Below are 24,351 nucleotides of genomic sequence, written 5' to 3' on the forward strand. Positions count from 1 at the left end.
TACAGGACACATTGATTTGGTTTCTGTATTGATCTCTGCACTTGTTACAAGATTGCTTCTATTTCTTTTGTAAAATATGTTAAGGACTTATATTTGAATTATGGACACTGACTCATCTGGAACCTTGAAGAGGCTGAACTTTGTACTTTTTTAAAAAGTCACCAGAAGGTTCCTGGATTTGGCTCGCAAACAAGTTTTACTGGAAGGCACATGTCTGTGGATAATCGCCCAGCAGAGGTGGTTTTTGAATGGAGGAGATGTTTATAATACAAGCTAAGATTTATAGATGTCAGGAGACTTGACGTCTGGAAGGTTTTAGCTTCAGTTTGAACTGTTACAACAGTCAGTAGCTTCTTGCCTGCCAGAAGAACAGCTTAGCTCTCTCGCTTGAAAACAAATCCTGCATTCAGTGTGTCAGATTCCTATTTCTTCCTGTATTTGAAGAAACCTTTGCATATTGAATGTGTGGGAACTGAAACCTTGTTGCTGCATTGCTGTTGTAAGCCCTATTTGGAGCCTCTGTAGCTGCATCTCTTGGAAAGCTTACCCAAACAGATCTTCAACATCACCTGGAACGAACCGTTCTAGGAAGATCCTAGTGATGACCGCCTATATGCATTTGGGTTGCCAAACCAAATCAAATTACATCTTTCCATACCTTCTTTTCAGTCTAAGTGGTTTCTTTCCACTCTGTTTTCTTTGTAACAGCTATAAATAAAAATCTTTTTTTTCCCTGGTTAACTGGTGTGTATGAGGGGCTAGGATAAATAAGCAACTGCAATATTTCAATTTGTGTGCATGTTTTATTTCAGTATTTGTTAAGATTTGGTTTATAATGAACTAATAATATTGTTTATTAAAGAAACCTGGTTGGTGTGCTTTATTCTGGGGAAAAGAGAGTATACGATTGACTGTATCGAGTGAGAAAATTTAAATATATGTTATGACATGTGGAGAAGTGGGACCAGAACAAACAGTGTACTCCTCCCGCCTCGGTCATAGCTAGAATTGAAGCAGCTTCCTCTCAAAAAGTAAAATATATGAAACATCAGCCACTGCTACCTGTCAGAACCTAACATTGCCCCAAGATGTGTCAGCAGGTTAAAAATTCATCTAAGACTTATCCTTAGATAATTCAGTTACATGAACAGCAAATTTTTGAACCATTTTAAGAACTGCAAGTATACAAAAGAAAGTATAGGGTTGTCATTTTTCAAAACAAAGTTTAAAAAAATGAAATTTTGAAGAATCAAACCTGCAAGAAGGTTATTATCTGGTGTCAAAAACAGTTTAAGTATGGCTTGTTTCTGGATTCCATGTGGGTGAAAGGACAGCAGTGACAGGGTTTTCAGTTTGCTACTTTTCAGACAGGCGAGCAGGAGACAGCTGAGTTAACTAACTGGCTGGCGCTGACAACGGGGCTTCTTGGCACTCTCCAAAGTGATTTACATAACAGTCTGTAGATGAACGGTTCTGCCACTTGTGGTGCATCCCAAACCCAGACATGTTCTGAGCCACATCACTACAGGTTGCATCAAGCTTGAGGGAATTTGAAGTCCATATATCATTCCACAGAGATGCAGCAGAGAGAAAGGCACTACTCAATGCTGCTCTTGAAGAGTAAAGAGCTGTGGCCCTGACTCTCGATCTGATTAAGAGTATACATTCAGTTTGCCCACCGAGACAAGGAGAATCATAGTGGCAGAATGTGGGACATTCCAGGTACGGTGGGAAGGGATTCCTGAGTCTTGCTATAATTTACCCAGATATAGGCAGGTAGAAGTGGTTCCATGATTTGTCTGTTCCCAACCAATCCTGCCAATATCAGTCCTCAAGAAGATTTGTTTCTTACAGTTCTCATCAACTCCCACCTCACTGCCACTTAGCATAGCTTATAGGATCTTTCAAAATGGTGGACCCCTAACATTAGAGCCTCCAATGGTGCTCCATCAATTGCTGAATGGCATTCTACCCTCCGCAAACCTGAGGTCATCCAAAACTCTGCTGCCTGTGTCCTTATTTGCACCAAATCCCATTTAGCCACCACCCCTGTGCTCACTGACCTACACTATCTGTGCTCCTTTAATTCTGTCCTCTTGCGCATTCCCGATTTTAATCACTTCACTGTTCCTTCAGCTGCCTGGGCTCTATGCTCTGGAATTTGCTCCTTACACTTCACTTTTCTCCTTTAAGACACTCTATAAAACCTACCTCTTTGACCAAGCTTTTGGTTATTGGCCCTAGTATCACCTTACATGGCTCGGTGTCGAAGTTTGCTTTGTAACGCTCCTTGGAATGTTTAAATTATGTTAAAGGTACTATATAAATACAAGTTGTTGTTATGCACCACATTAAGGCGAGTTCCAGCAATATCCCTGGTGTGTTCAAGTATTTATCCTTAACTGAAATATGAAAGGAAACTATTTGTAAGTTTAGAAAGGAGAGCTGCCAGGAGAAGTGCCAGAGGACTGGAGGACAGTGAATGTGGTACCATTATTCAAGAAGGGTAGCAGGGATAAACCAGCTAATTACAGGCCGGTGAGTCTAACATCAGTGGTTGGGAAACTACTGGAAAAAATTCTGAGGGACAGGACTAATCTCCACTTGGAGAGGCAGGGATTAATCAGGGATAGTCAGCATGGCTTTGTCAGGGGGAGATCGTGTCGAAATAACTTGATTGAATTTTTCAAGGCGGTGACTGGATGTGTAGATGAGGTAAAGCAGTTGATGTAGTCTACATGGACTTCAGTAAGGCTTTTGATAAGGTCCTGCATGGGAGATTGGTCAAGAAGGTAAGAGCCCATGGGATCCAGGGCAATTTGGCAAAGTGGATCCAAAATTGGCTTAGTGGCAGGAGGAAGAGGGTAATGGTCAAGGGTTGTTTTTGCAATTGAAAGCCTGTGACCAGTGGTGTACTGCAGGGATAGGTGCTGGGATCCTTGCTGTTTGTACTGTGCATTAATGATTTAGACGTGAATATAGGAGGTATGATCAGCAAGTTTGCAGATGATACGAAAATTGGTGGGGTCGTAAATAGTGAGGAGGAAATCCTTAGATTACAGGACGTTATAGATGGGCTGGTAAGTTGGGCAGAGCAGTGGCAAATGGAATTTAATCCTGACAAGGCAAGGGAATATACAATGGATGGTAGGACCCTAGCAAGTACAAAAGGTCAGAGAGACCTTGGTGTACTTGTCCAAAGATCACTGAAGGCAGCAGCACAGGTAGATAAGGTGGTTAGGAAGGAATATGGGATACTTGCCTTTATTAGCTGAGGAATAGAATATAAGTGCAGGGAGGTTATGATGGAGCTGTATAAAATGCTAGTTAGGCCACAGCTGGAGTACTGTGTACAGTTCTGGTCGCCATACTATAGGACGGATGTGATTGTACTGGAGAGGGCGCAGAGAAGATTCAACAGGATGTTGCCTGGGCTGGAGCATTTCAGCTATGAAGAGAGACTGGATAAGCTAGGGTTGTTTTCCTTAGAGCAGAGGAGGCTGAGGGGGGATCTGATTGAGGTATACAAAATTATGAGGGGCATAGATAGGGTAGATAGGAAGAAACTTTTTCCCTTAGCGGAGGTGTCAATAACCAGGCACCATAGATTTAAGGTAAGGGGCAGGGGGTTTAGAGGGGATTTGAGGAAAAGATTTTTCACCCAGAGGGTGGCTGAAATCTGGAACACACTGCTGAAGGGGTGGTAAAGGCAGGAACCCTCACAACATTTAAGAAGTATTTACATGAGTACTTGAAACGCCATAGCATACAAGGCTACGGGCCAAGTGCTGGAAAATGGGATTAGAATTGATAGGTGCTTGATGGCCGGCATGGACACGATGGGCTGAAGGGTGTGTTTCTGTGCTATATAACTCCATGACTCTATGAACTGTATTTTAAAGATGCATTTTGTTCATGAACTATTTGACCAATAATTGAAGGATGGTGAAACATGTGGAGGCAACAAGAAACAATTACTTAGGCTTGGAGACAGTTTCTGAAGGACCGTTAAACATTTGAAGTGTCAATTTAGTAATCACGATAGGCCAAAGGGCCTGTTTCTGTGCTGTATAACTCGATGACTATGAGAAAAATCACAATCCAACTTAATTACTGTAGCAAAGAATGATTAAAATACATGGGTACTGTAGCTTACAGTTCTAGCAAGCAGAGGTTGAGTTCAAATCCCACCATGCCAAGTTGTGAAACTGAAATTACCATTGACGCCAAACCCACACTACGGGCTGGACTTTGTGCTGGAGGCAGAGCTCCCAGCGCTGGGTCACCAAGACAGGGAGACCCCCAGTCTCTGCCTCCCCACCAACCCCTGGAGCGATTGTCTGGTCTTTTTGTGTCAAAGTTTCATGAGGCGGGATCCCCATCCCTTCAAAGACTTTAAAGGGACAGGGATCCCGCCAAGAGCTGCTGGCCAATCAGAGAGCTGGCAGCTCAGCAGTATTGGCAGTGCCACCAGGAGCGGAGGCCAATGCTGGTACTGCAGAGGCTCGGACCCAGGCCTAGGCCCAGCAGTGGAAACCTGGACAAGGTGGTGAGGTGGGGTCGGCGGCACCAGTCTAGAAGGTTGCAGCGAGTGGGGGTCCTCGTTCAATCCAGGAGGAGGGGGCCCCGAGCGGTAAATTTGTTCCCGGTGGGGGTCCTCCATGGGCGACTGATTGCCCACAAAAGAGGAACAAACCCCCCACAAAAAGGAGGGCACCTCAATTTACAAGGCCCCCACTCCACACCCCTCCCCCCTGCCGGTTAGAGCCCAGCAATGGCGGGAAGAGGCTCTTAATAGGTCACTTAAGGGCCTCAATTGGTCTCTGGGCGGGAAGGCCGTTGTCAGCCGATCCTGCCCCTAGAAAGAAAGATCGCTGGACAACAGGCCCTCCACCCCACTGCTCCCCAACAACACCCCCACCCCAGCCCTGCGATTCTCCACCCCCCCCCCACCACCCCCCCCACAACCTCAGGGGGGCCCATATAATCCCAGCCTATATGTGTAACATTTCATGCTCTTTGGGGAGTAAATGTTGCCATGCCAGTGTTGGCCTTATCTTGAGAACAAATAAAAGCACACAGCAGAATTGAAACGAAAAAAAGGCATTTCAACATTCTGGTTGTGATAGAGTCCATAGCTGAAATATTAGTTTTTTTTTTAAAACAGATGTTAGCAGAGCTTTGGTTCAACGGTAACACTCACCTTGCTAAATCAGAACAACGTGTGTTCAAGTCCCACTCCAGCGACTTAAACACATAATCTAGACTTCCACTTCTGTGGAGTGCTACACTTTCAGAGGTGCCAGCTTATGGATGTGATGTTAAACCAAGGCCCTGCCTGTCTTCTTAGGTCAACATAAAAGATCCCAAGGCACTATTCAAAGAACAGGGGAGCTCTCGGTGTCCTATGCACTATTTGCCTGTCGAATAACACCTCATAAGTATTATTGTGGGCTAATTGGCTGCCACGTGTCTTATATTACAACAGCGACTGCACTTCAAAAGTACTTAATTGGTTGTGAAGGGCTTTAGTACGTGCTGAGATTGTGAAAGGCGCTATATAAATGCAACTCTTCCTCACTTTGTATTTTCAGCATTTTCTATTAGAGCAGCTGTATTAGCAGAGGCTTGGGTGGGAAATGACATATCGAGCAATGGGTAGGTTAACTTGAAAAGGGAGAATAAAATTGAATGAGGTTCAAGGAAAAAATATGCATTAATGGCAGGAAACTTCTACACAGTCACCAATTCCAATGCACAACCACATCATGACTTATCCTCCAAATGCACATTTATAAAGCCACATGTTACTGAATGGGTTAAACTGGAGTAAGTTAATAACCTTCTCAGACACAGTTTTTGCCTTGTTACTAATGAATGGCTTTGCTCTTTCAATTTAAGATAACCTATTCCCTGTGTTTTGCAATACCTTTGTCATGCAATATGCCAAGGAAATCAGTCCCTCTCTCAACCAATCAAGATTGACTACTGTTCGTCGAAGAGGGGAAACTGTGCACAGTTAATGGAATGCAACATAAACTGAATAGAGACCATGGGATAAAGTCCACTATCACTTCTGTTGGCATTTACACCATTGCTGGTGCCCACATGGATTTTATTAGAAATAAAAAGGGATGTTTTATACCACATTGTACTCATAAAAAACAAAGCGTGTTGCAGCTAACTACATGATAAAACATCATGTATTTCATCTGTTACAACAGACACCTCGGCACACTGTTGTGTGTTGTGGGAGGACATGTTCCCTGAAACAATCAATCTTAATAGTTCACCAAGGGAGGAAAAAAGCTGGAGAACAAATAACCCCTCCCCCATTGATTTCACCTACCTCCTGGGAGAAAATTCTGACTGACATCAGTAGATGCCAAGCAATTAATCATTTTCCCACCTGTCCTGCAAAGCGTTCTCTACATCATGTATCAAATTAAATAGAAAACAAGAAACAGTTGGGCATGAAGAACTTTTTAAAAACTTTGCCATTTTGCAAAACCATTTCAAAAGCACATTGCTTTCAATGGGTTACGTTTTACTAAATTGCAATTTGTAAACGATGAACAATATTTTTTAAAAACCCATGAAGAAAAGCAGAGAGTTTGAGTGTTCCCAGCCACATCAAAGTTAGAGTTGGGCTAAACCTGATTGTCTTCAAAAATATCAGGTCTTCAGAAGCATCAATCCCGCAAACATAGAAAGCAATTCCTAAAATGAGGTTTACAAGAACACAAGAAATAGGAGCAGAATTAGACCATATGGCCCATCGAGCCTGCTCCGCCATTCAAAACTATCATGACTGATCTTGGGCTTCAATTCCACTTTCCTGCCCGCTCACCAGATCTCTCGATTCCCTACAAGAACAAAAATCTATCTAGCCCAGCCTTAAATGTATTCAATGATGGAGCATCCACAACCCTTTGAGTGAAGTAATTTCTTCTCATCTCAGTCCTGCATGATTGGCCCCTTATCCTGAGATTGTGTCCCCATGTTCTAGATTCCCTGACCAGTGGGAACAATCTCTCAGCTTCTAAAATATCAAGCCCTTTCAGAATCTTGTATGTCTCAATTAGATCGCCTCTCATTCTTCTGAACTCCAGAGAATATTAGGCCCAATTTACTCAGCCTCTCATCACAGGACAACCCCCTCATCCCAGGGACCAGTTTAGTAAATCTTCGCTGCACTGCCTCCAGCGCAAGTATATCCTTTCTTAAATGTGGATACCAAAACTGCACACAGTATTCCAGGTGCGATCTCACCAAAGCCCTGTACAATTTTAGTAAGACTTCTTTATTCCTGTACTCCAATCCCCTTGCAATAAAGGCCAGCATGCCATTTGCCATCCGAATAGCCTGCTGCACCTGCATGTTAATTTTGTGTGTTCCTTGTACCAGTACCCCCAAGTCTTTCTGAACATCAACACAGTGTCACATCTTAAAAAAAAAAATTCAGCTTTTCTATTTTTATGACCAAAGTGAACAACTGCACACTTCCCTACATTATACTCCATTTGCCATCTTGTTGCCCACTCACTTAATCTGTCTAAATCTCTTTGCCGCCTCTCTCCATCCTCCCCGCAGCTTACCTTTCCAGAGCTTTGTATCATCAGCAATCATAGATATAGATATATTACTCTCTGTCTCTTCATCCAAGTCATTAATATATAGAGTGTAAATAGCTGAGGCCCCAGCTCTGATCCTTGCTGCACCTCACTATTCACTGTCTTGAAAATGCCCCATTTATGCGCACACTCTGCTTCCTGTCTGTTAACCAATCCTCTATCCATGCTAACATATTATACCTAACACCATGAGCCCTTATCTTGCCTATTAATCTTTTATGTGGCACCTTATTGAATGCCTTTTGAAAATCCAGGTATACTACATCTACTGGTTCCCCTTTATCTACCCGATTAGTTACATCCTCAAAAAACTCTAATAAATTTGTCAAACAGGATCTCCCTTTCGTAAATCCATGCTGACTTGTTCTAATCATACTATGCTTTTCCAAGTGTAATGTTTAGACATCTTTAATAATAGTTTCCAGCATCTTCTCAACGACTGATAGGGTAACTGGCTGTAGTTCCGTCTTCTCTCTACCTCCTTTCTTGAAAAGCAGCATAACATTTGCCAACTTCTAATCTGACGGGACCATTCCTGAATCTAAGGAATGCTGGAAAATCATAGCCAGCGCATCCACTACCTCTGCAGCTATTTCTTTTAGAACATTAATAGAGTTAATACCAGAATTTTAGTTTTATAATTCTCAAAAACTGTTTCAAATTGTAACTGGTTTGTAATCCAGGGGAGACAGTGGCATTGTGGTAATGTCACTGGACAAGTAATCCAGAGACCCAAGCTAATTTCCTGGAAAGACAGATTCAATTCTCACCAAGGTTGCTGGTGGGATTTAATTTCAATTAATTAATACATTCAATTAATTAAAGTATGGAATTGAAAGCTAGTCTCTGTAATAGGGCCATGAAACTATCGATTGTTGTACAAACCCATCTGGTTCACTAATGTCCTTTAGTGAAGGCAATCTGCCATCCTTACCTGATCTGGCCTACATGTGACTGCAGATCCACGCCAATGTGGTTGATTCTTAATTGCCCTCTGAAATGGCCTCACAAACCACTCAGTTGTCAAGGACCATTTGGGATGGCCAATGAACGATGGCTGGACAATTGTAAATAAATTATTTAATTTATTCCAAACTGCAAAGTGTGGTGGAATGAGCCTCTAAATTTGCTCAGTCAAGCAATTAGAAAATAAAGGGACAAAATTACATGGAGTTGATCATTAAGCAAATTAAGTTAGAAAGTAAATCCTAATTAGATGAGACCAATGTTAGATATTATAGGCTCAACTGTTCCAACTAATATCCAACAAAAAAATGCAAGTGTTCAAATAACAGTGCATCATTCATGCTCTGCCACTAAATGCCAACAATATTTGCACATGCAGTGATGGTTACAAATCATGCAACATACATCTTGCTACAGAAGTGCATTAATGACTGCATCAACTGTCTTCATTCTGCATCAAACATTCAACTTGTGAAAACTGGACCTGAAAGCTTAAATGGACTTTTTGTTGAAGTCTACTATCTAATTGCAGATCAGATAAATCCTATTATATTCACTGTCTCACGCGACCACTTTCCCCCTCCCATTCAGGCACTATCTTACCCAAAAGCACCAAGACTGCCACATGAAAAAAATAAATCAGCAGCTTGAAACATATGGCTTCTCTGGCATTTACGTCAGAAATGTTTAATTTTCCTTCTAAAATATATGAAACCTGAATACGTGTTGCAAAAAATTAACTCTCCCCATTGAGATATCTTCCTCGTGTGCACACACACACCAAGGATAGTGGAATCTTGTGTAACAAAAGCTTATAAAGATGTATATATTGCACCATCTCAACCACTATTTGGTTATCTGTGCTTTTTTTTAAAAATAGGAACTTATACAAAGTGCCAGATATTCCAGAAGGAAATGTCATATAACTCACTACAAACCAGCAAAGCAACAAATGAGATCCTTTTAAAAACTGCAAACCAATGTTTGATCCTGGTCTGAATCAGACTGTAGCATCTCCCTAATCAAACATTTCACCAATGTCTTACATTCGAAATGTCACATTTACGATATAACTTCTCCATTGGGGCTAAAAGGAGGATAATTGTCTAATAAACAGCTCATATTCTGCCTGTGGAGCAACTTTGCCAAAGACAGCAAACCCACCAAACCATATCAGCATGTCCCCATCAATTATTGTTCTGCTTCACTCTTTCAAAGCTGTGATATTTAAATGTCAACTTTCCATCCCAAATTTAGTCCTGGCTGCAAATTCACATTTAAAATCAGGCCAATCCCAACAAGGTAGAAGAGATTTACTGCAGCAGAAACCATGAGTTAAAAGATGAGGATGCATTGCCATTTAAATATCACAGTGCTGGAGCAGCAGAGCAACAACAGATAGGAATGCACTGTTTGAAGAGAGAAAGTGTGCTTCTGAATACTAGCCAACCGGAAGATGGAAGGAGGTTTTGCAACATTGATCTTTAACAAAATTATTACAAAATTGTCCACTCCGAGTTGCTCTGAGGACATAAAGAGTCAACATTGTGTGAAACTGCAGTCACATGAAGGCCAGACCAGGCAGGGATGAGAAGATCTTTCCCTCAAGGACTTTAGTGAACCAATGGCTTTTTACAGCAATCCAATAGCTTTCCTGGTACTTTTTCTGCCCTTTGCCCCGAAATAACCAGATTTACAAAGTATCAAGTATTTATAGCACAGAAATAGACCACTCAGTCCAATCAATCTATGCCAACATTTATGCTCCACACAAACCTCTCCCCCACCCTTCTTCATCTAACCCCATCAATATATCCTTCTATTCCTTTCTCCCTTATGTACTTATCCAGCTTCTTCTTAAATGCATCTATGCTATTTGCTTCAACCACATTCTACATTCTAACGTTCCACATTCTAACCATTCTCTGGGTGAATAAGTTTCTTCTCAAATCCTTATTGGATTTATTAGTGACTCTTGTATTTATGGCCCCTAATTTTGGTCTCCCCCACAAGTGCAAACATCTCTATGTCTACCCAATCAAACCCATTTCATAATCTTAAAGACCTCTATCAGGTTACCTCTCAGTCTTCTCTATTCTACAGCCTGCTCAATCTTTCATAATAGATTCTTCTCATAATTTTGAATTTAATTTCACTACTAGCCATGGCGAGATTTCAACTTAGGACTTCTGTTGCTAGTTCAGTACAATAACCACAAGCTTTAATACACACTACAATGTCTTCCAATCTGAAATACACTCTTTGACCAAGTGGTTTTCAGCTCCTCACATTTTAAAAGAGTACAATATTACTTTGTTTTAAAGCACATTTAAACATAATTGGTTTCCAAATCCCTTCTGTGAAGAATGAAGTCAAAAACCCAAATGTGACTTGCCTAAGACAGACTTTTCCTGAGAGAGACACAGAGAGAGAGAGAGAGAGAGAGAGAGAGAGAAAAAAGGCTCTGACTCCTCCCTCAGTTGTGTCAAGCATTGGCTCGTCAAGCTACCAATCAAACTCACCATCTTACATGAGATAGCCTCTTTCCTTTGTTGTGGGAACTATGACAACCACATTGTTTATGTAAATCACCTGCTAGGTGCCTCTATTTGAAAACCATTCCCTATATTAAGGTACGAACATCACCAGAAAGAGTTGGATGACCTCGAAATTCAAACTGATATAGTAATGTGAGAATAGGGAATTATTAATATTTCCTAAGCCATCCAGATAGCTTATGTCTCTGGAAGTCAACCCTTTATGAATTGAAACCAATTTAATAGCAATATTATAACAAGTCAAACCAAAATACCTTCCTCAACAAATAGGTAAAAATCTCAAAAGGTCACTCGAGCGCACCATGACCATGGAAATCCATACAGAATATGGGTGTGAAATCAACCTGCAGTCAAACAAAGCAATCAATAAGGGTCCAACCTTAATGTTGGCCTGGCAAGCTGACACACAAGTTCTGCTATAGAAAGAGGACAGACATGGAAACATTTATATTGGGGGAGAGGGGAAGGGGAGGGGAGGGAGGAGGCAAAAGCAGAGAGGGGGAAAAGGGGAGAAACAAAGTGGGAAAGAGAAGGGGAAAGTGAGAGGGGGTGAGGGGAGTATAAATATAGCCAAATGGCTGTTGATCAATTTTGTGAAGCAGATTAGCAAAGCTGGGTTTCCAGTTACATAAAAAGGATAAATCCTCCATAATATACAGAAATGAGGCACTCTCATGGCTTATGTGCACCCATGTAGAATCATCAGCCTGAGCGCTTCACTAATATTATATTCAATCAAACCTCTTAACACTCACACAATAGTGAATGATTTGCAAACTAAGCTCTTTCAGTTTGCTACAACCTCGTTTCACTCGTCTCACATGTATCTGCAGAGTCTGACAGGTCTCATTAGGAATACTCCCTGCAAGTCTCGTCAATGTGACTGTACCAGGCAAACCATTCAAAGTCCATTCATAGTGAAACTTCACTTCATTGCCACCATTTTTTTTTAACACTGGGCTGGAGAATTTCTGTTACGGTCAGTGACGAGGGGGCATAGATTTAAAGTGATTGGTAGAAAATCTAGAAGGGAGATGAGAAGTTTTTTTCACCCAGAGGGTGATGGGGGTCTGGAACTCACTGCCTGAAAGGGTCATTGAGGCAGAGACCATCAACTCATTCAAAAGGAGTCTGGATATGCACCTCAAGTGCCATAATCTGCAGGGCTACAGACCAAATGCTGGAAGGTGGGATTAGGATGGATGGATCGTTTTTCGCCCAACACGGACATGATGGGCCAAGTGCCCTCTTTCTGTGCCGTAAACTTTCTATGATTCTATTCTATGATTACTCATCTGTTCTGGGAGTTTACTCGATAAAGGCCAGGTGTGTGGTTCATCAATTTTGTTATTTTCAGTGTGAAGAAACATTTCATTTACAAAATTGTATGTTATTATTGAAAGGAAAAGATATATATTAACTTGATTGACTCTTCTCATTCCTAAAATCTGAGATACCAGCAGCTGAGGGTTTGTTTATGCCCAACACATTATGGTTCAGCTCTTAGATTCTCTAGCCAAATTCCAAATTTTGGCCAAGTCAAAGAAAAATGCTGGTACAACTACGAAAGATGAAACAATCCAATGCCACTCTAGTGCACCTGGTGGCTGATAGCAGTAGAATCTTGAGATTCATCCACTCTGCCTCCTGTCTTAGACAATGATTCACTAGGGCTTGGCTAAGGTGGGACAGTGGTTTAAAAATTATTTCAGACATGAATAGAGCCCACTTCCATCTGACCTCAAATGCCTGCCCTATATTAGGCACAGAGAAGTGCAAACCAAGTCAAAACCTTGGATTTTCTCCAACTGGCTGCAGTTGGAGAAAACAATTAAAACGATTTATGTAGCCAAGAAACACATGCATGCATCTGCACAGTGTCAAGCTTTGGAAAGCCTTTGAGACATATTTTCAGGAAGCAACAGCTGCACAAAATTTCACACAAGCAGCTGCAAATTTATAAACTTCACCAATAAAACTTAACATTTTAACCGAACAAACAAGAGATGTGTCACAATGCGCATCATAACCAAGCTACTTCCAAAGTAGTGTTCATCCAGAGAATGAGGCAGGTAAAAAGGGAGTGAAACTGGTTTGACATAAAAACAGCAAGTGCTGGAAATACTCAGCAGGTCTGGAAGCATCTGTGGAGAGAGAATAAGAGTTAACATTTCAGGTCCGTGACCTTTCATTTGACATCATCAGTTTATCTTGTTATTATTTGCAAACCCTTTAATAATGTCCTGTATTTAGTTCTTAACCATTGATTAGCTCACATCCAAGAGTTCCAGATTTAATTGCAACAATGACTACTCATGCTCACCTTGGCTTGATTAGGAGGACCATTAGCAAAATAAAATCTTAGATTATTCAACCGCATAAAGCAGACACACAAATGAAGTAATTCAGAATTTAGGTCCAAGAATAGACATTTGTTTTGCAACATCATGGAGGGTGGGGGAAAGAGGGAGAGTCCATTAGCTTTTTTTTCCAAATTATATTCTTCCCTTCTCCTTTGTTGTCCCTGAACATGTACCAGCTAGGACAGAGAGGTCTGATTCCATCACTGAATCATTACACTCACAAGAGTGAGTGAATGAAAGTAGCCTGGTGACTCTCCAACGTGTGCAAGAGAGTTTTAGTTCTCAATTAGTGTTTACATATTAACAAGAGTAGACCATTCAGCTCCTCAAATTTATTCCACCATTCAATTAAATCATGGCTGATCTGTGGGAACTTCATTTCACCACCTTTGATCCATATCCTGTGATACCCTTACCCAATAAAAATGTATTGAACTCCATCTTGAAAGTTTCACTTGATCCGGTATCCACAGCCTTTGGGTGAAGAGGGTTCCAGGCTTCCATTACCCTTTGTGTGGTTTCCTGATTTCAATCCTAACTCTAACTTTAAGATCATAGTCTCTTGTTCTGGATTGCCCCATAAGAAGTAATAGTTTCTCCTTATCTACCCTATCAAATCCCTTTATCATTTTAACACCTCAATTTGCTCATCTTTTAGCTTTTTAAATTCAAGAGTACAAGCCTAGTTTATGCAGCCTGTGCATGTAATTTAATCATTCAACTCTCAATATCATTCTGTACTCCAGATAAGATCTAACTAAGACTATTTGTAATCAAACTCTACCCCCGCCCCCCCACCGAGATATAAACCGACATTCCAAAAGCCATTTTAATTACTAGCTTTTAGTGATTATGTACATCAACATCTAATTCCCTTTGCTCCTTCACAGTTCCTAGTCTCTCGCCATTAAGAAAACATTCCAATCTTTCATTCTCAAATCTCAAGAGGATAACCTCACACTTCCCCACATTAAACTCCACATGTCACAGATTTGGTCATTCATTTAATTTGGTCCATGCCCCTTAGTAGTTTCCTGCTCCAGCTACAGAACCTACAGTGCTTCCAAACTTTGGATAGACAACTCTCTATTCATTCATCCAAGTCATTAGTATCTATGGTGAAATGCTGAAGCCCCGTAAGATCCCTGGGGAATACTACTTGTCACATCTTGCCAATCAGAGTGCATTTCCTTTATCACTACTTTGTTGCATATCTCCCAACCAATTGCCAACCCATGTCACAAGGTTACACATTCATTTCCTCCCAATAGTCTCTTATGTGGATGCTTATCAAATGCCTTCATGAAGCCCATACAGACAACATCCATAGATACACCGTTATTGACCACGTTTCCAATCTCAAAATATTCCACTGGATTAGGCAGTCATGACAACCCTTCAAAAATTCATGCCAACGCTCTTTGATCAGCTTAGATTTGTCCAGGTCATCTCAACTCTGATGATGGATTCTAATTATTTCTCTGCAACTGAAATTTAAAATGATAGGTCTGTAGTTAACCATTTTCTCCCTCCCTCCCTTCTCAATTACAATTTTCCAAACCCAAGGCACAATTCTCAAAGCTAGACAGCTTTGGAAAATTATGACTCGTGTATCTGCAATTTCCTCACCTATTCCTTTTAATAGCCTGGGGTGAAAACCATCATCAGGTCCAAGTGATAAGTCCCATTACTTTCTCCACTGCCATTTATATTAAATCCTCTTGACTTATTTTTAGGTTTCTTTTTACAACTGGTAGCAGCTCACACTAACAGCACACGTGGTTGAAGCAACAAGATGCATCCATCATACACGCAGAAGTTTACTGTCCCATTATCTTTTGCTGATGCAGCTGGTCCAAGTCTCTAACTGACTTCAGTCATGGTTAGATCACAACCTTGCTGCATGTACAGGAAGAGTCAATGGAAGGTCCGTGAACACCGTTTCATGCATGTATTTGACTAGCATGTGCTGAGTTCTGCCTCCCTCTGCTTCACAATAATGCAAGCAAGCAGTAAAAATACTGCAACCACAGTTTTCATTAATCTGAAAATAGACCTGAATACTGCATCCTTCAATTCCATGTAAAATTAACATGAAATATATTTTTTTCTCCTTCCCCTTTTCATTCATTTTCCTCTGATTATGGCTGTGGCTAGTTGTTTTCCTTCAGCAGCTTCTCATGTTTTAATCTACATTAGTTACATTACACAGTTTACAACAAATACACATTCCTCTAAGACACAAAAACCCAACAGGAAAGGTGAATCAACTGTGGCGAACAAAAGAAGTTAAGGATTACATTAGGTCAAAGGAAGTGGCTTATAAGGTCACCAGAAAAAGTGGTAAGCCCGAGGATTGGGAGCAATTTAGAGTCCAAAGGAGGACCAAGAAACTGATAAAGAAAAAGAGAGATAATAAATGTGAGCTAACTAAAAACATAAAGGCGGACTGTAAAAGGTTCTTTAGGTATGTGAAAAGGAAACGATTAGCAAAGACGAATGTGGGTCCATTGCAGGCGGAGACAGGAAAGTTTGTGGTGGAGAATGAGGAAATGGCAGAGAGACTAAACAATTACTTTGTATCTGTCTTCACAGAGGAAGACACAGAAAATCTCCCAGAAATACTAGGGAACCAAGGGACTTGAAAAAATGAGGAACTGAAAGTAGTTAGTATCAATAAAGAGGTAGTACTCAAAACATTAATTGGATTGCAAGTTGATAAATCACCTGGACCAGATGAGCCACATCCCAGAGTATTGAAGGAGGTGGCTATAGAGATAGTAGATGCATTGGTGGTTATCTTTCAAAATTCTATAGATTCTGGAAGGGTAACTGCAGACTGGAAAGGAGCAAATGTCACCCCACTATTTAAGAAGGGAGCGAGAGAGAAAGCGGAGAACTACAGACCTGTTAGTTTGACGTCAGTAGTAGGGAAAATGTTAGAATCTATTATAAAGGATAAAATAACTGGACACTTGGAAAATAATGATATGACTGGGCAGAATCAACATGGATTTGTGAAAGGAAAATCATGTTTAACAAACCTGTTGCAGTTTTATGAGGATGTTACTTGTAGCATAGATTGAGAACAAGTGGATGTGGTGTTTTTGTAATTTCAGAAGGCTTTTGATAAAGGTCAAACACAGGAGGTTAGTAAACAAAATTAGAACACATGGGATTGGGGGCAATGTACTGTAATGGACTGAGAATTGGTTAACAGGCAGAAAGCAGAGAGTAGGAATAAATGGGTCATTCTCAGGACGGCAGGCTGTTACTAGTAAGAATCCACAAGGACCAGTGCTTGGGTCACAGCTGTTTAGAATCTATATAAATGATTTGGATATGGGGACCAATTGTAATATTTCCAAGTTGGCTGATGACACTAAACTAGGAGGGAATGTAAGTTGTGAGGAGGATGCAAGGAGGCTTCAAGGGGATTTGGACAGGCTAAGTGAATGGTTAAGAACATGGCAGATTAAATATAATGTGAATATGTGTGAAGTGATCCACTTTGTAAGAAAAAACAGAAAGGCAGAGCATTTCTTAAATGGTGAGAAGTTGGAAAGTGTTGACATCCAAAGAGACCTGGGTGTCCTTGTTCATGAATTACTAAAAGCTAGTATGCAGATGCAGCAAGCAAGAAAGAAGGAAAATGGTATGTTGGCCTTCAATGCCAAGGGGATTTGAGTACAGGAGTAAAGATGTCTTGCTGCAATTGTATAAAGCCTTGGCGAAAACGCACCTGGAGTATTGTGTACAGTTTTGGTCTCCTTATCTAAGGAAGGATATACTTGCCATGGAGGGAGTGCAAGGAGGTTCACCAGACTAATCCCTGGGATGACGGGATTGTCTTATGAGGAGAGATTGCAGAAACTGGGCATGTATTTTCTGGAGTTTTGAAGAATGAGTTGTGATCTCATTGCAAAATTCTTACAGGGCGTGACAGGGTAGATGTACAGAGGATGTTTCCTCTGGCTGGTGAGTCTAGAACAAGGGGACACAGTCTCAAAATAAGGGTAGGCAATTTTAAAACTGAGATGGGGAGGAATTTCTTTACTCAGAAGGTGGTGAATCTGTGGAATTCTCTACCCCAGAGGGCTGTGGAAGCTCAATCATTGAGCATGTTCAAGACAGAAATCGATAGATTTCTGAATTCTAACGACATCAAGTTATATGGGGATAGCTGGGAAAAATGGCGTAGAGGTAGATGATCAGCCATGATCTGTTTGAATGGTGGAGCAGGCTCGACAGGCCAAATGGCCTACTCCTGCTCCTATCTCCTATGATCCTATAAATTTAGAAACCCAATGGAAACTGGTCAAGTTTTGAGATGACACTAAATTTGGGAGCAATGGAGAGACACAGAGCAGTCCAGATTCTACCAAAGGAGTTGGATAAAACCTGCAATTTTCCAAGCAGCTTGTCAGTAGGTCCAGAGGCACCTGATCATATCCATGTTGTCCATAAAGTATCTTGGTCATTGGTTTTGTTTTTCCCATCAAGGAACCACAGAAAAATATTTTCAGTTTAAAACTCCCCCCCAAAAAAACACTGTCTTTGGTTCAACACCATCCCAAGGTTAATGCTAGAAACTGAGTGGCATACAGGACCACAAGAATAAACTCACATCTCATCACCACGGCTTGCAAATAGCTTTACCAATTCAATCTATGTAGCTTCACAACCACACATCTATTAATGCTATAAAGAATTACATAACATGCCAAATTATGAGCAGTGAATGTGACCTTCACTGCTATCAGAACTTTCTCGTGTCAAAAAATGAGTTTTTTCAAAGTTTTATCATAATATGACAAACTGCTCAATCTAATTACAGAGTCACCCAAAGCAACAACTTAATTTATCACATTACAGTGGTAACTGTGCCACAAGATAACACAGACTGTTCCTCCAGTCACTGTACAGATGATATTTCACGTTATCTTTTCTCTCTCTTCTGTCAGATAGTTTGTCACCAACCTTTTTGAAGCAGCAGGTTATAAGGAATATATATGCAATGAAAATAAAAGCCCTAAAATTCTACAGGAAGAAACACTAGCATCCATTTCTTATGAAATAATGTACATTACACAAAAATCTGTGTGTGTTCTTCAACTCTAACCCCCAACACAACAGAATTCAGATTGTGTTGTGCTTTCGGAAAGATTACCCAACTTTTTAGTCGAATATATCCTTCTAGAATTGTGCACTTGACCAGAGTGTTTCACACCAGGTTTACATGATAGTCACTTTTATTGGAAGAGGTACCATAATGGGTGCCAGTTACATTGAAGCAACAGTGGAACACTTGTATAGTCACAACTACTGAACCGTTATACCTACAATGGCAAAAGTTTAATACTGGCTTACATGGATAAGCTGAGAACTCAGCCAAACAGCAGCCGGAACCAGAATAGCCGACACGTGCCCCAGTGGTTTACCATTGCCTCTACCTCACCTGGGATCAAATCTGGAATCTTCCTGCTCAATATAGCTGAGCCACTCATTGTGTTTAAACAGAAGAGCCATTGGAGGACCACTTCCATGAATAATCTGGTCCCACCAGAATGTTTGGCTGAGCATGTTATTATGCTTCATTAAAATTAAATAATGCTAATTTATTCCCTGTGGAACTGTTAATTAGTAACATTCAGGTCACAGTTCTTTCAGTTTTGTTATGTTTCTTTTCTTGACAGGGTCAAAGCTACATTTATTGCCCATTCCTCGTTACCTTGAGATGGTGCTGGTGATGGTGGGCCTTCTCTTTGAACCACTGCAGTCCTTGTAGCAACGAGGCTCCCACATGGTGTAAGTTCAGAAATTCCAGGATAATGAACCAAAGATGAACAGTGATGTATGTCCAAGGTAGGATGGTGTGCAACTTTGAGGCAATGGTCTTCTAATGATTGTATTAATCAGCAGCCATATTCATTTACTATTTTAAGGCTATAATTGCTATTTTAAGGCAATAATTTGTTTTTAATTCGACGAGTTTTTTTTGAGGCCATATTAAGTTTTGGGGAGATAACCTACAAAACAAAGGAAAAGTAATAAGCAAACCAGAAAGACAAGAAAGCATAGAGAAAATATATGAGAATAAAGAGTCATGCAGCAAGTGACTGATAGACTAATAAAGTTACTAAGTCAACAAAATAGTCAGAACAAGGGAAACAGAAAGAGATAAAGCAAAGAAAAAATTTGAAGCCTTTCATGACCTTAAGACATTACAAAGCACTTCACAGCCAATTAACTACTTTTGAAGTGTAGTCACTGTTGCAGTGTAGGGAAGCATGGTAGTCAATCTGTGAACAGCAAGCTCCCACAAATAGGAATGAGATTAATGACCAATGAAACAGATTTTTGTGGATTTGGTTGACAGATCTATATTGCCCAACTCAGTGTACATTTGTATTGAAATCACATCTACAGGGGCTGAAATAGGAAATTTCATTAATGCTGAAAAAGCACAAAAATATAGTTTACTGAGTTCATTATGCAGTTATGTAAAATACATGCAAATTGAGGCTTTGTGATTTATGTAGGAATTTGATAAGGAACATACAGTTTCCTGCAGAGTACAAGAAAGCTTCTTTGAGACCCACTTAAGATGCATATTGTTTTTTTTACCTGAACAGGGAAAGGAATTTCTAAGATGAAGCTCAGATCTCTTAAATGCAGAATCAATCTACAGACATATGCCTTGAATTAAACAATCATGAAGCCATAAGTAGCTTTCCAGTTCCTCAGAATCAATGGGAAAGAACAAAGTAACTGTAAACATTGCAGAATTTTAACAGACGGATGTGCATTGATTGCAGAATTAACTATTGAGGAAATAATGCTCCAGTCTCCCCACTGAAAATCCAAACTTCACTCTGTTTTTCTTTTCGCCAAGATTAAAAACCTATCAATTGCAAAATATAAAAGTGCTGTATCACCATCACTTTGAATGCAAAAATTCCAAGTTTTCTGGAGAATGCATAACTCCTGAAATGCACCACCAATTTGCACTTTCAACATTTGGATTGTCCCTTGAGGCTTTTGCATACTTCCCCCCCCCCCACCCTCCCTCCCAAAAATCAAGTGCAGAAACCTTGGCTATACCTACAGTTTAAGATACAAAGCCCAAGTTACAACTGTTGCTCATCTATCTTTGGTTTACAAATCAGTGCCATTCTTGAACTGTCAGCTTTTCTGAAGATGTTTCAGTTGTTCTTTAAACTACTAGTCCATTTTAGCTAGGTTTCTATGTTAGCAAGTCTGGACCTGTCAAAAGCATTGAATAGATTGCAATCTCAGTTGTCAAGCAGTATTGAAATCTAATGTTGTGAAATCAATAGCACCCAAATCAGTTTTATAAAAAGCACCATCAATTACTTTCAGATGCTCTCACCAAAAAGAAACACACTGTTTTACACTTCATGGCTGCTTTACAATTGCATTGTTCTTCTGAATAACATCTTGCGACCATTATGAATCAATTTGTAACCTGCTTTTCAGTACCTTTGTTGACTATAATGGTTTCCATGCATCTACTGAATATTCTGTCATTTGAGTTAACCAAATGTGCATCAAGTAAACATTTGATCCCAGCACTGCCCTCATTGATAAACAGCTCTTTTGGAGTCTCCACGTGCGGGGTTGGTTGCAAAGTGGCCTCAGGACAGGTCTGCTTGTGAAAATCTGCCTCCCGGACCCATTAACCCGGGTAACATTATTACCCTGTCATAAATCATTAGGATATATCACTCCAACAATGTAAATCCTCATGTGTGGCATCCTGTAGTATTGAGCAACATTATTGTCACAGTCAGAAACTAATCCAAGTTCTCCAAGCCGTTTTCTTACTTTGCATGCAAAAAATGGGAAAGTCCAACACCCAACAAACCTGAGTTTCAGAAACGGCAAGTGAACAGCTATACTGAGCAAGATCTTGATAGTTCCATGAGCAAACCAAAGTTCATTAACGTTCAGGTGGTGATATTGGCCACGTAAAGATACTGTACAAAATAGCGATTCTTTGTACGACAGTGTGTACTAAGAGCTCCTCATGGGATCAAGGGAAGAGATCTTTCATGTGCTCACACACTGAACACAAGGTATTTTGCACACCTAACGGAAACACCCCTTTTGTCTTCACTAGTATTTTCTATCCTATCCTGAGTGGTGTGAAACAGGGCTGTGTTCTCGCACCCACACTTTTTGGGATTTTCTTCTCCCTGCTGCTTTCACATGCGTTCAAATCCTCTGAAGAAGGAATTTTCCTCCACACAAGATCAGGGGGCAGATTGTTCAACCTTGCCCGTCTAAGAGCGAAGTCCAAAGTACGGAAAGTCCTCATCAGAGAACTCCTCTTTGCTGACGATGCTGCTTTAACATCTCACACTGAAGAGTGCCTGCAGAGTCTCATCGACAGGTTTGCGTCTGCCTACAATGAATTTGGCCTAACCATCAGCCTCAAGAAAACGAACATCATGGGGCAGGACGTCAGAAATGCTCCATCCATCAATATTGGCGACCACGCTCTGGAAGTGGTTCAAGAGTTCACCTACCTAGGCTCAACTATCACCAGTAACCTGTCTCTAGATGCAGAAATCAACAAGCACATGGGTAAGGCTTCCACTGCTATGTCCAGACTGGCCAAGAGAGTGTGGGAAAATGGCGCACTGACACGGAACACAAAAGTCCGAGTGTATCAGGCCTGTGTCCTCAGTACCTTGCTCTACGGCAGCGAGGCCTGGACAACGTATGCCAGCCAAGAGCGACGTCTCAATTCATTCCATCTTCGCTGCCTTCGGAGAATACTTGGCATCAGGTGGCAGGACTATATCTCCAACACAGAAGTCCTTGAAGCGGCCAACACCCCCAGCTTATACACCCTACTGAGTCAGCGGCGCTTGAGATGGCTTGGCCATGTGAGCCGCATGGAAGATGGCAGGATCCCCAAAGACACATTGTACAGCGAGCTCGCCACTGGTATCAGACCCACCGGCCGTCCATGTCTCCGCTATAAAGACGTCTGCAAACGCAACATGAAATCCTGTGACATTGATCACAAGTCGTGGGAGTCAGTTGCCAGCATTCGCCAGAGCTGGCGGGCAGCCATAAAGACAGGGCTAAATTGTGGCGAGTCGAAGAGACTGAGTAGTTGGCAGGAAAAAAGACAGAGGCGCAAGGGGAGAGCCAACTGTGCAACAGCCCCGACAAACAAATTTCTCTGCAGCACCTGTGGAAGAGCCTGTCACTCCAGAATTGGCCTTTATAGCCACTCCAGGCGCTGCTTCACAAACCACTGACCACCTCCAGGCGCGTATCCATTGTCTCTCGAGATAAGGAGGCCCAAAAGAAAAAAAAAAGAAAGAGTACACTGTGGTTATTCCTTTGATTAAAAGCTGAATTGTTCAGCTTTATTCTTGTTCACATTTGCTTTCAGGTGACCTGGAAAATCCAGATCCCAAACAATAGTTATGACTATCATTAAAGCGAGATTCACAAACAGAAAAAACATCACTTATATATTCTTTAAACCTTTCCATCGTGTCAGGCTACAGCTACAGCCCAAATAACACCATCAGAATTTTAGCTTTCACAACTGCAGCATCTTGCGTCATGCATTTCCAAACATCCTCAAAGATCAGTTTTACTTCCTATACTTAACGACTGCCTGGGATAGTGATGGAGCAAACATTTGGTTTTCATGCTTGAAGAATTCACTCATCACCTTCACGTTACTGGCATACAATACAAAATCTGAAGAGTCATTCTTCAGTGATACAAACTTTTTAATGCAATGTAACTTAAGAGGAAAAGTTTATTTCTGGAATTGTTTGTGATCTGTCATAACATTCTTGACTAATCTTTGCGATACGTTGGACAGTGTGAACCAGTTTCATCTGAACCTTCTTATTTTGAGTGCCAGGTCACTTCTTTCCTCAATAAAGCATTGTCATGCCGCACAATCACAGACACAAGGTAGAACACTTGCTTGGCAAAGGAATAATGGAACAATTTACCTCTTTATAATGATGCTCATCAATCACCTCATCAATTCCTTTCTACAATAGTTCCACATTCACTTATCAGCTTTGACAGTCCTGGATCAGCATCCATTGCCTTACAGACGCTATGTATTCAGAGGAAGCACCAGATCCTTCATAGGGACATTAATTTTTTAAAGAACTTAGTTGATTGGCATTGCAGAAAATTTGCGCCTGGTCCTACGGACAAAGCAGCTTGCCAAGAATTATGGGATAGTATCTTGATGCTCATTTTCTACATTCTCCATTCAAGCCAAAATGCTGTTTTCAACAACAAATGCAAAATCCATTCGTGCAAGTTGGATTAACATTTCAGTGTACAAAATATGACGTAATCTCTAACCACACAAATCAAAGACTTGTGGTGGTTGCATTTACGTTTTAAGTACTGGGTTGCCAACTCTCGTTGGATGTATTCCTGGAGGTTTCATCAACGTGATCTCCTGTCTCTAACAGCCCTGCGTAAGTCAAACAGCCTCCCTCCTTCCTCCCCTCCCCCCCAATTTCCAATACTTCCATAACTGAAGTTTTCAAAGAATATGGGGGGAAAATGTAATTGCCTTCTCTTTTTCCTGGGTTTGCTTGCAGACACGTTCAGGAGATTAATCTTCAATTACTGGAAACTGCAGGGCAATCCTGAAGGGTTGGCAACCCAACTTAAGCATGAAACAGGGGGATATGCAGGGCCACAGCTGTAAACTAATGCATATGGCTACACCTTCTAACACATGAAATCAAAATGAACAACTACAAGTGCAGTGAAGTCTGCACGTTGCAACACTTTAATTCAACT

General features: G+C 41.0%; 1 protein-coding gene and 1 long non-coding RNA gene across 9 annotated transcripts in view; one reads left to right on the forward strand and one right to left on the reverse strand.

Moving 5' to 3' along the window:
- The window catches only part of LOC137355388 (serine-rich coiled-coil domain-containing protein 2-like), a 636,521-nt gene that overhangs the window by 302,857 nt on the left and 309,313 nt on the right, over nucleotides 1-24,351 (reverse strand). The window lies entirely within an intron of this gene.
- Nucleotides 1-24,351, forward strand: part of LOC137355390 (uncharacterized) — a 74,036-nt gene that overhangs the window by 12,067 nt on the left and 37,618 nt on the right. Inside the window, exon 2 of the long non-coding RNA XR_010970917.1 lies at nucleotides 19,218-19,386. This is a non-coding gene — a long non-coding RNA (uncharacterized lncRNA). The remainder of the gene's footprint in view (nucleotides 1-19,217; nucleotides 19,387-24,351) is intronic.

The sequence above is a fragment of the Heterodontus francisci genome, chromosome 42 (assembly GCF_036365525.1).
Source record: "Heterodontus francisci isolate sHetFra1 chromosome 42, sHetFra1.hap1, whole genome shotgun sequence".
Lineage (NCBI taxonomy): Eukaryota > Metazoa > Chordata > Chondrichthyes > Heterodontiformes > Heterodontidae > Heterodontus > Heterodontus francisci.